At 45.8% G+C, this 15,199-nt stretch overlaps 1 protein-coding gene and 1 pseudogene across 1 annotated transcript in view; one reads left to right on the top strand and one right to left on the bottom strand.

Moving 5' to 3' along the window:
- The window catches only part of LOC149327888 (uncharacterized), a 33,063-nt gene that overhangs the window by 7,308 nt on the left and 10,556 nt on the right, over positions 1-15,199 (top strand). The window lies entirely within an intron of this gene.
- On the bottom strand, positions 6,337-7,277 carry LOC149327889 (uncharacterized; annotated as a pseudogene).

Genomic DNA, 15,199 nt, shown 5'->3' with positions numbered 1-15,199 from the left:
GGTTTTGTTAAGTTCTGATGCGCATAAATGAGCCGGAATAGGGTCCCCTGACACCTCAGTTAAGTTAATAGATTCTTCGGTATGTGGGTTGATGACGCGCCAAAATTTTTTAATGTTAGTAGATAGCATGGATGGTAACGTGTTGGAAAGGAAGTTATCTTTTGCATGCTTAAGTGCAGTAGTATAGGCATCAGCGGCAGTCTTATATGCGTCCCAGTGTGTGTTGCACGGTGATAGCCTAGCTATACGATATCGGCGCTTTTTTCTGTTAGATAGGCGTCTTATATGGGCGGTGTACCATGGGGCTTGAGGATTAGAAGTGATGGTGCGTCTTGGAATATATTTCTGAGTTAGTTCATGAACTTTAGCCGTAAACATATCCCAGTTAGTTTGCACAGAGCGATCGTCAAAGTTTTTCAGGAAGTTTTCAGAAAACACTGATAATTCATTGTTAATGGCATCGAAGTCTGCTCTAATATAATCTAGTATGGTCTTTTTCTTTCTTGCAGGTTTAGGACAGGCAGCGTTAATGCTGAAAACAAGCAAAGAGTGATCGCTTATATTAGGTAAATAGGTGATGGCGGAAGCAAAGTCGGCTCGATTGGTTAGGATCAAATCTAAAGTGTTGGCAGTGTTGACAGAGATTCTGGTAGCATTAGTGACTAATTGGGTAAATGAAAAAACGGAGCATAAATCTAAAAAATCACTGGCATCGGATGAAAATTGATAAAGGGTGGGAGGCTGGATATCCCAAGAAATATTGGGAAAGTTAAAATCACCTAGCAAAAACAAGGAAGCCGATGGAAATCTAGTGTGTATTGTGTTTATTTATTTATTTATTTATTTATTGTACCCTCAGGGCCCGAAGGCATTACAGAGGGGAGTGGGAATACATAAAATTTTCTGTCTAAACAGCAACAACAAGAGAAAACAAAAATAAACCAGGAATACATGACAAATTGAAAACACAGGAAGGCAATAAGATTATAAAGCAGTAGGGATATATTAAAACAGTGTGTAGACAGTGAAAGGCAATTTTTATACAGTAATAAACGACACAGACTCAGAAAGAAACATTAAGGACTTGACGAAATGCATTGTTATCAGAAATACCTGCGATGTCGTGGGGAAGGTGATTCCAGCTGGCACAAGTTCGAGGTATGAATGAGTCATGAAAACATTTGGTGTGACAAGATGGGATTCCAACTTTATGACGGTGATCAACGCGTGCTGATATGTAACATGGTCTTGACAGTAACTTAGGATTGAGAAAGCTGTTGTGGTAAATTTTATGAAAAAGACACAATGAGGCTATTGATCTGCGGTGGGAAAGAAGTGGTAGGGACAAACTTGATTTCATGGCGGTTACACTGCTTGTTCGGTGATAATTAGAAAGAATGAAACGGCATGCGCGGTTCTGCACAGCTTCCAAATCTGAAACAAGTGAATCGATGCCAGGGCTCCAGACAGATGCAGCATATTCTAACTTGGACCGTACCAATGTTTTATAAAGTAATAATTTTATTGAACTAGATGAACGTGAGAAATTTCTGCGAAGGTACCCAAGCATGCGATCAGCGTTATTTATTATGTATTCAACGTGAGTTTTCCAAGACAGGTTACAAGAAACGTAAACACCCAGATATTTATAACATGACACGGTTTCGAGAGACACGTTGTTAATGTGATAAGAGGAAGCGGCATTAGAGAGACGAGAAATGCGTACATGTTTACACTTATTAATGTTTAGTTGCATGTTCCAAATAAAACACCAGTCAAGAATCTTGTTAATATCGGATTGAAGACAACAGACATCATTATCATCTTTAATTTCGCGGTAAATAACACAATCATCGGCAAAAAGATTAATTGAAGAAATGTTAGCCGGTAAGTCATTTATATAGATGAGAAAAAGGAGGGGCCCAAGAACTGACCCCTGAGGCACTCCGGAATGGACAGGCAAAGAATGCGAGTTTATATTGTTTGCTGTTACGAATTGTGAACGGTTAGAAAGAAAGCATTGTAGCCATGCAAGGACATTAGGGTCTATGTTAAGATTGCTTAATTTAAGAAAGAGAAGCTCATGCGAAACAGTGTCAAACGCTTTCGAGAAGTCCAAAAATATGCAGTCTGCCTGAGACCCGTGGTCAAGGATGCAATGAAGGTCATGTGTGAAACATATTAGCTGAGTTTCGCATGAAAAAGACTTACGAAAACCATGCTGGGCAATGCTGAAAAAGGAGTTAGATTCTAAAAAAGAGATGAGATGAGAATATATGACGTGTTCCATGATCTTGCACGGAATACTAGTGAGCGATATAGGTCTAAAGTTATCAGGAGAATGTTTATTTCCGGACTTATGCAGTGGAATCACCTTCCCAATTTTCCAATCATTGGGAATACAACCTGTTACAAGAGGCTGTTCAAACAATTTAGTAAGAATTATGGAACAATAGAACTTTGTATTAATTAAAAACTTCGAATTAATGTTGTCAACACCGCAGGAAGAGGAAACCTTAAGATTTTCTATGATGCACTGGATGCCTGACGCGTCGAATTCAACTGGATCCATAGGAAGAGCATCAAAAACAGGGCACACGCGATGAACAAGAGAAACATTGCTAGAAAATGCCGCAGCAAATGTATTGTTTAGAACAGAAGAACATTCGTATGGAGGAAAGGAAACACCATCAGAAGAAGTAAGTAGAATTGTGGAAGAGTCTTTCTTGTTAACTACATTCCAAAATTGTTTAGGATTATTGACCAGCATAGCAGGCAGGGTGTGGTTAAAAAATGTGTCCTTTGCGTTTTTTAGCGCACCTTTGTACTCTGCAGCTGCGGAAAAGTAGGCCTCCCATCGTTGTTTAGAATTCAACAACTTCGCAGAGCGGAACAAGCGCTTCTTTTTATTGCAGAGTCTTTTTAAAACATTATTAAACCAGGGTGATTCCCGATCGCACTTCAGAGATCTTAATGGTACAAAAGTGTTAATGAGATGTTCAATGATATCCTTGAACAAATCCCAGTTAGTGTAAACAGAACGCTGTGAAAAGCCTGGTAAGTAATCGTCCAAAAAACGTGCTAGTTCGCAGTTAATAGCGTTAAAGTCAGCCCGTTTATAATCTCTAATTTGTTTAGTCTGACTAACTCGGATAGATACAGGAATTTGTACATCAAAATGGAGCAAAGAATGATCACTGAGACCAGGTAGGTAAAAAATCGAAGGGATAAGATCAGGCACGTTAGTTAGAACAAGATCTAAAACATTCGATGAGGATAAAGTAGTTCGAGTAGGTTTAGAGACTAACTGCGAAAGATTGAAATCCATACAAGTTGACAAAAACTTTTTACACTCCGTAGAAAAAGAGCTGAGATAAGGTGATGTATTAGTCCACACGATACTAGGGTAGTTAAAGTCGCCAGCTAAGACAATAGGTGTACTCGGAAATCGTACAGTGATCATGTTAAGGGAATCATGCAGTTCATCAAAGAATGTTGGGCTCGAGGACGGGGGACGGTAACATATACCCAAAATCATTCTCTTAAAACGTACACTAAGTTCCACCCAAACCAGTTCCAGGCTAGTTGGAATATTAATAGGCGTTGCTACAAAGTTATCCGCGACAGCTATTAAAACACCTCCTCCAGATCTCTCACTTCTGTCAGATCTAAACACGTTATAGCGTTTTTTACAGTCAAATAGTTCAATGTCCGCTATCTTGGAAGAAAGCCATGTTTCGGTTAGTAAGACGACATCAGCATCACACGAATCAATGATAGGATTAAGTTCATCCCGCTTGGGTAGTAAGCTTCGTATGTTGGAAAAAAGAAAAGAAAGCGAGTTGCCAGTATCGGACACCGGCCCACTGCCCCTCGCGCAGCCCTACGGCGCGTAGGTCGAGCCAGAGGTACCGTGATTTGACTGCTGATTGTGGACTGGCGAAGGAGACAATCGATCAGTCTGCTCAGCATGTGACGAAGCAGCGCTACCGTGACTCGAGTTACTATCAAGAAAAGTTGCTGATGCCCGAAGATTAGCCTCCATGAAAACGCAGTCGCGAGCAGGGTTATAACTGTAGCATTTGTTCTTAATGTACAGTTTGTTGTACCTAAGCTTGTAAAATGAGTCCTGACCCTTAGCGAACTGAAGCAGCTTTTTGCTGGCCTGACGCGTTTCTAACGAGTAATCTTCACTTACGGTGATACCTTCATCTTTAAGTTTGGCTGATTGGGATAGAATTTGTTGCTTTGTTTTAAAGGAGCAGAACTTCACGATGACCGGGCGACATTTATCATCCGTAAATGTACCAATCCTATGAGTACGTTCAAACGCATCCTTCGTAAGCGCCGGACTGAAGCAGTTAGAGATAACGCTCAAAAGCTTGTCTTCCGTTCCTTCCCATGTTTCCGTTGGACTGTCACGTAAGCCAAAAAACAATAAATTTTCTCTTCGGTGCCTGTCTTCAAGCTGTGACTGACTAAGCCGCAATTTGGCATTCTCGCTAATCAGGTTATCAGCGAGTTCGCGCAGGGTCAGCAGCTCTTGTTGAGCCTCGTCAGAAGCAGACGCTTGAAGTTCAACTGCCGACAGCCTCGCATCGATATCGGAGATATTCTTTTTCATAGATTCCTGATTTTCTTTTATTTCAGATATGGAAGCAATTAATCGTGACTGTTCGGTTTCCATTCTAGCAGTGCGTGAGTTAACGCTCTGTAATAAAGTTAACACGTCATTAAGCTTTTCCTGTACAGAGTCATCCGTTTCACTGTTCTTAGAACGCGTACCAGGGCCAGGGTTAAGTTCGACATCACCCGACTGCAGAACCAGCTGAGCACACGCATCAAATGACTGCACAAGCAAACCTAATAGCACTTGTGGGCGTGGGAACAGCACAAGACAAACATTGCTAGATTTCTTTGCAAACATAGGAACGTCATTACTAACCTGCATGAACAAACGCATGCTGTCAAGCAACCGTGCCACGATGCTGTTCACACGCCCACTGGAAGGCGCGGGCCGCTGGCGTTCGTTTATATCCACAGGAAATGGTGATGTCGTTGGCGATGAGCTGAACTTCTGCGAAGGAGCCACGGTCCAAGAGGGTTGCCAGGACGGGTCATATGAAGCCAGGTCAGCATAACAGCAGTACGGTGCAGGTGCAATCCAAGTGATGTCTGTTGGAGCGGTAGATGCCACGTAGATCTGAAGATATCCCGCTATCTGCATGAACAAACGCATGCTGTCAAGCAACCGTGCCACGATGCTGTTCACACGCCCACTTGTTCACACGCCCACTTGTAAGCTCGTCGTGAAGCTCGTTAATAAACGAGCGCAAAGAAGAAGGAGGGCGATAGCATACGCCGAATATTATTTTCTGGTGGTGTAAAGTAACTGATGCCCATACAGTTTCCAAGACGCTATTAGTGTAGATGCATGATGACGGTATGTCTTTCGAAATAGCAAGGAGTACGCCGCCTCCTCGCTGAATAGTTCGGTCATTGCGATATATTGTGAAGCGGTGTGCGTTGTGAAAGATTTCGTTATCGTGGATTTGATGTGATAGCCAAGTTTCAGTAAGTGCGATGATATGTGCAGAACAGGTGTCGATAGCCGATGAAAGAGGTGTTTTCTTGTTCAAGATACTTCTGATGTTAGTGTACAGAATCGTAACATCAGATGGTGATGAATGACCACTGCCCCTCTCGCGCCCCTAGGACGCAACAAGTGGCGAAGCGTCTGATCCTTGGGGCACGTGTTCGGATGACAGCTCGATTTCATCAACTGAGTCGTTGGATGGATTGTACATGAAGCATTTGCCGCGTATGAGTAGCTTGTTGTAGCGAAGGCGAAATTTGGGTGATCCCGGATAGCCGATTCCAAATTCGATTAGTTTCCGTCTCGCAGTTCGAGTAGCGGGTGAGAAATCTTCGCTTATTGATATTTTGTGTTCCTTGAAATCATTACGATGAGATAGGATTAACTCTTTCACTTTGTAGTTAGTAAATTTGGCAATGATGGGTCTACATTTGTTAGCGGAAAAGATGCCTAAACGATGAACACGCTGGAATGGGTCGTTTGGTAACGAGTCAAGTACCTTCGTTAGTGCATTGGTCAGTGTGCTTTCTGTTTCTTGCCAAGTTTCCGATGAATCTGTTAGTCCATGAAAAATCAAATTATCTCGGCGTGATCTGTCCTCCATATCATCTAGGCGTTTTTGCAAGAAGCGATTTTGTGAAGTTAAGCTTTCGATAGATTCTTGCATGCCTACAAACTCATGGCTTAAGGTGTCAAGAACTTTCCCTTTCTCTTCCAGTTCATCTAAACGCTTCTGAACATTAGTTATTTTTGTTTCGATGCTTTTCTGCCCAGCCTTAATGGATTTAATATCTGCTGTCAGCTCGGTTTGCGCCTTCGAACTTTGTAATGAGCGGGCGTGAACATCTTTGAGCAGTTGAAAAATTACGGTCATCTGTTCTGCAGGGAGCGATTCAATATCTGATAGGGATTCAGATCGTGTGGTGGGGCCGGGGTTCGTTTCTATGTCGCCGGAACACAAGAGTAGAAAAGCCATAGAAAAGCAATCACACACAGTTTCACACAGCACCCCTGGGCACGGGAACAGCAGCAAGCAGATGTCGTCGCTCTTTGTAGCGTACAAGGAAAATGTACACACCTGCATCGGAGCAAAGCGGAAATCAGGAGCCATGCTTCTTGCAACGTTCCCGTGCCCACTGAATCCGAGGACGGAGAGGCCGCAGCTTAAATTCCTTGCGGGCGATGATGCAGTTGTCGATGGGGTTGAACAGCCGAAGGCGAGTGATTCCACCGGGTGCGCAGGGATGAAAGATATGTTGCCGGGGCCACTGTCAGGCAGTGGCGTAGGTAGCATCTGAGCTGAAGGGCATGAAGGATATAGCGATTCCGGTATCAGCCAGGTGAAGAAGAGCGTCAGCGTAACCTGCATCGGAGCAAAGCGGAAATCAGGAGCCATGCTTCTTGCAACGTTCCCGTGCCCACTGAATCCGAGGACGGAGAGGCCGCAGCTTAAATTCCTTGCGGGCGATGATGCAGTTGTCGATGGGGTTGAACAGCCGAAGGCGAGTGATTCCACCGGGTGCGCAGGGATGAAAGATATGTTGCCGGGGCCACTGTCAGGCAGTGGCGTAGGTAGCATCTGAGCTGAAGGGCATGAAGGAGATAGCCATTCCGGTATCAGCCAGGTGAAGAAGAGCGTCAGCGTAACCTGCATCGGAGCAAAGCGGAAATCAGGAGCCATGCTTCTTGCAACGTTCCCGTGCCCACTGAATCCGAGGACGAAGAGGCCGCAGCTTAAATTCCTTGCGGGCGATGATGCAGTTGTCGATGGGGTTGAACAGCCGAAGGCGAGTGATTCCACCGGGTGCGCAGGGATGAAAGATATGTTGCCGGGGCCACTGTCAGGCAGTGGCGTAGGTAGCATCTGAGCTGAAGGGCATGAAGGAGATAGCGATTCCGGTATCAGCCAGGTGAAGAAGAGCGTCAGCGTAACCTGCATCGGAGCAAAGCGGAAATCAGAAGCCATGCTTCTTGCAACGTTCCCGTGCCCACTCCCGTGCCAATTCAATTTTTACCTTCAGCGCTTTTTTAACTGTCGTTTAATGCTCTTTCTTTCTCCGTCCTCACGACCGGCATACTTACTGGTCAGTTTTCTAGTTCTTTTCCGCCCCTGTGAGTTAACGCTCTTTCTGTATAAATATTTATATACCTTAGCTGCCCACCTGTTACCCTGCAATTTCCTCAGGCGTTCAACGTATAGTATTTTCCTCTCGGCTTCCTGTCCTTTGAATGATGCCCAGCCTATATCCCCCTGTACTGTCTCTTTCGTGGTTTTGCCGTGGGCACCTAGTGCTAATCTTCCAACAGCGCTCTGATGTACTTCTAACCTCGACTGAACTTCAGCCCTAAACCACACAACTGCACGCCCGTAAGTAAGCCCTGGCACCATTATTCCTTTCCAAATACCTCTCAGTACTTCAATAATTGCTGTACCCCTAATACTTTGTTTCATTATCCCGGAATCACTTACCACTTTTACCGTCAGAGATTGTTCGTGCTTTTCTATGTTATACGTGTTATACCTGCCCTTCGTTTACCCATTATCTGAAATATTTATATTCGGCCACTCTGGCTATTTCATGGCCTTGTTTTGTAAGCACTTGATCCTTTGTATCGTTGAAAATTATCACACCCGACTTAATTGCACTGAAACTGACACCTAGAACGTTTCCTTCGTCTCCACAACAATTAACCACAGTTTGCAAATCTTCCTGGCTATCTGCTAACAGTACAATATCGTCCGCATACATTAAACCGGGGACCTTTCCGCCTAATCTGTACCACAGATTATAACCTAGGTTGCTTCTTGTAGCCTTTCTATATTTACCATATTGTCACGTTGTAGTGACGGCCGTCCAGCGGTCAGGAAGACACCAACCAGTCTTGGAAACGAAGCTCTTTATTTGGGCTGACTTGCGCCCGCAAAAGAACTGAATCACTCGGCGGCGGCGTAAGCAGCAAACGTGCTCGTCGGTCGTCGAACTACGAATGCCCGCTGCTCACGGCATCTTTCAATTTAAAGCCGGCAAGGAAACTTCGAGATAACAGGTCGACATCATCTAGAGTAATCTGGAAACACGTAGATGCCGCTCTTCGTGGCTGTGATCAATCGAGATTAGTCCGGTCGCTTCTCGCGTTACAAACAAAAACGATAACACCCCTTTCGTGCGACCTTGCGCGAACGAACGGACATTACAATGATACGTGGCAATAAAAAGCATCAATAGCAGCGGTGATAGAGCTCAACAAGCTTGCCTTAATCCTCTGCGTACCTCGACAGTTGTACCTTTTATCCCTTCCCATGTAATTTGAACTTTATTATTTCGGTATATTTTTTCTTTGGAGGAGAAATTCTAGAGGCCCGTGTACTGTGCGATGTCAGTGCACGTTAGAGAACCCCAGGTGGTCGAAATTTCCGGAGCCCTGCACAAACGGCGTCTCTCATAGCCTTAGTCGCTTTTAGACGTTAAACCCCATAAACCAAACTAAACCAAACCTATTTCTTGCAGAAAATAAATTACCTTATAACCAATAGCTTCATCTTTTAATATGTTCCACAGGAGTTCCCTTTTCACATTGTCGTATGCACCGCCTATGTCCCGGAAGGCTAAATACATACGTCTGTTTTCCGCTTTAGCTATTTCTATGCATTCGGTAAGCAAGAATTGGCTATCATCTAATCGCCTGCCACTTCTGAACCCGTTCTGAAGTTCTCCGGGTATCCTGTTGGTTTCTACCCATGCGTGCATTTTTAATTTCACCGACCGCATTGCCAGCCTGTATATCAGAGATGTTATCGCAATCAGTCGGAAGGATTTTAGGTTCATCTTATCTTCTTTCTCTATATAAATCAATATTATTTTACACTTTCTCCAGCTGTGCGAAATTTTCTTATTTGCTATGACTGCCTCCAGTGGTTTTATCAGCGTTTCCTTGCTTCTTGGGACAGGTTCATTACGAATTGTTCGGCTGGTTGGTATCTCATGCTTCCAATTCCAAAGCGCAAAAAAAATACAAGGACGACAGAGGAACACCACAAAGCGACACTGATCGTTGAGACACTGATCGTTCAAGAAAATATAAACTACCCCAAAGCGTTTGGAGCAATTTTATATTAACAGTGATGATGATGATGATGATGATGTCCTCAGGCTTAATGGCTCATAACCACGACGGGGGATTGGCCAACGAACAGTGTCGTCAGCGCTTCGTGGTGTTCCTTTGTCGTCCTTGTCTTCTTTCGCGCTGGGGAATTGGGAGCAAGTTCATTAATCAGCTTGATTGCAATTGCGTGTATCCCTGCGCATGTGCATTTGGAAAGATTTGCTTCCCCCTTTTTCCCAGTCAAGACTAGTCAGTTCTAAGCTGCTTTCTATTGTGCTGTTGTCCAATGTGCTCCCTCACTTGGGTAGGTTAACTTATCGTCGTTCCTGAATGACTCAACTATAAATGACGTAATGTAGTTCACAGCATCGTCTCCCTCTAAACATTTTCCCTCAGCATCTTGAATTTGTTCCTGCTTTCTTTGATTCCTTTTGCCCAGTCAGCTAATATGGTTCCATAATTTCCTGGCTTGGTTTGGTTTGGTTTGGTCTATTGGGATTTAACGTCCCAAAGTGACTCAGGCTATGAGGGACGCCGTAGTGAAGGGCTCCGGAAATTTCGACCACCTTGGGTTCTTTAACGTGCAGTGACATCGCACAGCACACGGGCCTCTAGAATTTCGCCTACATCGAAATTACGCCGCCGCGGCCGGGATGGAACCCGCGTCTTTTGGGTCAGCAGCCGAGCGCCGTAACCACTGAGTCACCTCGGCGGGGTCATAATTTTCACCTTCCCCCCAACCTTTTAATTCTATCGCGAACATCAGGCAGCCAGCGATAAGAAGACTGCTTCATTTTAGCCTGGACCAAGACCTGCCTTGTTTTTGTCTTTTTTTGCCATTTATAGCCTATTGCTTCTTCAGATAACTGCGCCCTCTTTGCTTCTCTGAGTTCCCTTGAAGCCACCCGTCGTTGTGCGATGGCCTCCTTAATTTCCGTGTTCCACCAGCTTCGTGGCTTCCTCTTTGCTCTCCAGCGGTTTACTCCTTTTATTTGTTTCATTCTTGTACTGATGGATAGTTATAACTAATTATAATCCCACTTTTTCATGGGGCGTTTCTCTATTCCTTTGGTCATGCCGGCTGCTATTAACACTATTTGTTCGTCGTTTAATTCTGCGTTCCCTTTTTGACTTCCCAGCATTTTTCTTTTAATCAAGGCTCCAAACTGTAGACTAATATGCTTATGATCACTCCCCAGACTGTACTGCTCCGCTTCGCCTATTTCATTTATTCCGAGCTTGCTATAATATAGATTCCCTGCGACATTAGGCTGTAGTCAATGGTCGTCTCCCTGTTAAAGAATCCCCACGTGATTGGTCCCTCACATTTAGTTTCTTTATTTACAATAAATGAGTTGTGCTGCTCACAGAAGTCCACCATTAACTTTCCGTTTCAATCTATGTATCCACCCAGATCCTCGATGTGGCCATTCATGTCGCGCAGCAGAATAATATTGGCACCTTCGCCAAACTGCTTTACATGGTCTGTTCTGAAAGTAGTAGGACTCATTTTTTTAAACAAAATTTATTCAAGAGAATAGTACAAACGATTACAATTTTCCAAGGTAGCACCCTTCCGCACCTACACGCTGCTGCCAATGAGTTTTACAGTTTTCGTACGCCTCCAGGAACGCCTGGACCGGAATGCTGTTTAGCTCCCTCGTCACGGCCTGTTGAACCACCTCTACCGGTCCGTGATGTTTCCCCTCGAGCGTCGATTTTATTCTCTGGAATAGAAAAAAGTCTGGCGGGGCCAAGTCGAGGTTGTAGGGGTGCTGAGGCAGCGTTGCCGCCTTGTGCTGGGCAAAAAATCGGGGTCCTCATTCACATGATGAAGAAGATCCTACCGGTTGGCCTTTTCCTCCTCTGACAACACTCCCGGCACCAACTTCGCGCACGCTTTCCTCATGGAAAAGTTTTCTGTCACGATCTCAAACACTTGGGTTTGAGGAATGCTCAAGTAATCAGCAATCATTCTGATACTCATTCTACGACCACTGTTAAGTAAATGTTTCACTCGCGACACATTTTCGTTGGTCTTGCTGGTCGAAGGGCGTCTGGAGCAGTCGTCTTCCTCCACTCTTTCCTTACCTTCTCGGAAAAGCTTGTGCCACTCAAAAAACACCTGATCTACCCATGGAAGCGTCAACGTAGGCCTCCTTAATCATGTTGTGAGTCTCTTTGCCCGTTTTACCAAGATTTACTCAAAATTTGATCGCGTATCGCTGATGCAGTAAACGCTCGACGATTCTGCGTGACGAGACGTTTGGACAGGGGTTCACAGTACAAGCGACCTCCTCTTTTCAACGGCCGAGAGCCTACTGCCGATTTTCCCCAGCATTCCCAATATCCCCCTTCAACGATCCTGCACGTGCAGACAGCCTCTCGTCCGCCCGTTCGCCCAGGAAAAAACCAGTCCTACTACTTTCAGAACAGACCCTGTATATCGTCATTGAGACACTTAATTAGATCGCTTTTATTCTTGCCTGCATTTGTTCTCTGTCCCTCAATAAACAAACCCTAGCCATGTCCTTTTACCAGCAATTGTGCCTGATACTCAGACGTGTTCTTTGCAAGTTGATTTTATTTTTTGCCAATTTGTTCCTTGGTGTATGAGCATACCTGCCCCTCCTCTCCTCTTCTCCGTGGTTGTTCTGTTGCTCCCTTCCCAGACTTAGCCATCAATAAACGGTGGAGCTTCTAGACTCCGTATATGTATCTCGCATAGCGCATACATACCTACTTTTTGGTCCTTTAACGGCTGTTCTATTTCCAGCCCTTTCGCTCTCTTTCTACCCCCTTGCATGAATGCCGATGACGTCACACTCACAGCACTCCTGGTGGCCTCGGCGAGAAGTTCAAAGCTCTCCTTGCCTCGAGCTGCGCAGCTGCTCCTGCCATTTTTCCCGCACTAACGACGTGACGAAGCCGCGGTAGCCTTAAACAATGACGTAGAAGGCGACGACAAAACCGGCTTTTGGGTCTAACGGGCTGGTTTACTCTTTCGCCTTAATAACAAGTCCGATATTCTCTGAGAAATAGGTCGCGCTCCTTCATGCTCTATATCATTCATGCCTTTGTCCTCAGCCATGTGCTGTACACTACCCCATACTTACAACTATCCAAACATGACATAAACGCTTTGGATGCTTTGATTCGCAAGGCATTCAAGGTAGCACTTCATCTTCCCCTCAACACACCCACACACAGATTACTAGGCCTGGGCCTCCACAATACGATCAGGGAACTGGTGGAGGCCCACCGACAGGCCCAATACATCAGGCTCACACAAAGCTCCACAGGTCGGTATATCCTGGACTCCCTCGGAATCAAAATACCGGCCAACGACGCAACCCTCCTCGCCATACCACGATCCTTTCACCAGGAGCTCCTGAACAGGCCGCTCCCGAGGAATATGCACCCGTCCCACCATGAGCAGCGCCGCAGAGCCCGTGCGAAGGCACTCCATCGAGCGTACGGCCCCGAGCCGGACGCCGTATGGGTGGACGCTGCCTGCACGGGTGATGAGTGACAGCAGCTGTGGTGGACTCCTCTTTATCCGCCCTCCTCACACTACCTCTCCCTACAGACACCTCCCCAGAAGCTGCTGAGGAAGCCGCCATTGCACTTGCTATCACCCGCACGGAAGCCCGGTACATTTTAAGTGATTCTAAAACTGCGAATATAAATTTTGCTAGAGGCCGAGTCCATGTCCCTGCTTTTGGCATACTGGACTCGCCCTATGCACCCCCGCCCCGCCAAGTGGAGCTGATATGGGTGCCCGCGCACTCCGGGAATCCCGGAAACGAGGCCGGCAACCTTTTAGCCCGAGGTTCTTTAAACCGGGCTCAGGTGGCCTCGGATCGGGGATTCACTAAGGAGCGCATGCACTCATTCAGTGAGCTGACGCAGGCATACAGAGCCTCACGCCACCTCTACCCCCCGCCCCACCCCTCCCTAGATAATAAACAAGCAACACTCTGGCGCAGACTACAGACACACTCTCTCCCCTCACCCCTTACCCTAGCCCACTACCATCCCTCCTTCCCCACTCCGGCATGCGCCCTATGCCCAGAACCCTTCGCCTCTTCCCTCCACATCATTTCCCTCTGCCCGGCGGACCCTCCCCCGCGGGACCTAGAGAACCTCAAGACCTGGGAGGACTGGGAGACCCTGCTGCGCTCGGAGGACCCGGCCGTGCAGACCATCGCCACCGGCCGGGCTGCCAGTGTTATGGACCTTAGGAACATAAACACTTGAGTGCAGTGGGGTCGTGCGGGGACCCTGGGGCTTGCCCCGAATTCCTCTTCAAATAAAGTTTCTCTCTCTCTCTCTCTCTCTCTCTCTCTCTCTCTCTCTCTCTCTCTCTCTCTCTCTCCGAGAAAAAATTTGAAAACTCGGCGATTGCAAGACACTGTTTGCGAAATATTTAATGTAATGGTGCATTCTTCTGATATACCGCAAAATCTTCCTTTTAAGTGTTTCCATCGCTCGCGTGGAGCAGTTAAGACTGTAGTAGAAAACCAATGGCGGACGCTTTTCAAAGCGCTTGCCATTGGTTTTCTGTTTTAGTTTTAACTGCGCCATGCGAGCGATGAAAAAGTTTAAAAGAAGATTTTGCTACACATCTGAAGAATAGACCATTAGCTGCAATATTTCCATAACAGTACCTTGCAATTTTCCAATATTCTATTTTTCTGCCCAAGAATGTTGGACATGTTATCGTCGATGAGGAATGCGTTACAAATTTAAGAGTACGAAACTGACCTGAAAACATTTCAAGGCGTCCAATTTTATTATCGTTGAGGGGAGCGGCTGCGACAAAGCCATCCAGTCTTTCTCCAGCAGTTTTACTGTCGGATTCGAGTAAAGGAGGCCAACTTCAAACCTGCGCGCAAGGCTAGACTGGTGTATCAAGCAGATATTTTATGTCCTTTCTCTAGTCAAACTCGCTTTTCATCGTAGCAGGCAATGTCGGTACAATATCACAAGCAGTAACCGTAAATGAATCTTTACCTTTGCTTGCAATACTGCAAATATTATGTGCACCTGCTTTCAACTTTCTGATATAAAAGGCTAACAGTGGAACATCGGTTCTAGATGCTTCTCCCAGCTCGCTTAAAATGTGACGCTATAAGCTGATAGAGATAAAATCAAAACTAGCAAGGGCGCTTTCTTCTATCAGATGACAATGCAATGCACGGGTTTGGATTGCATGAACAAACGCGGCTGGCCAAGGGACGTGCGTGACTACACTGGCAGCGCATGCAGCTGCTAAGGCCAGCGCGCTACAAAGTTTTTGAGCGAAAGCTTTTCTTTTCGCGCTATAACTCCCAATGTCAAGATTGGTGCGCGTTTGACCTTGAGCCAGTGGAGCGGAGATACGCATATCACGTGACTCGCTATGGAGAGGTGCGCAGCTGCGCTCACTCAACGCCTCCCCACTGCTGTACCACGTGACTAGCGGTGGTATAACAGCTGCTTCGCTGGCGCTCGGTC

This window comes from Amblyomma mixtum, chromosome 10, assembly GCF_055824585.1.
Source record: "Amblyomma mixtum isolate Tamu chromosome 10, ASM5582458v1, whole genome shotgun sequence".
Taxonomy (NCBI): Eukaryota; Metazoa; Arthropoda; class Arachnida; order Ixodida; family Ixodidae; genus Amblyomma; species Amblyomma mixtum.
This window is presented reverse-complemented; position numbering and strand designations above follow the sequence as displayed.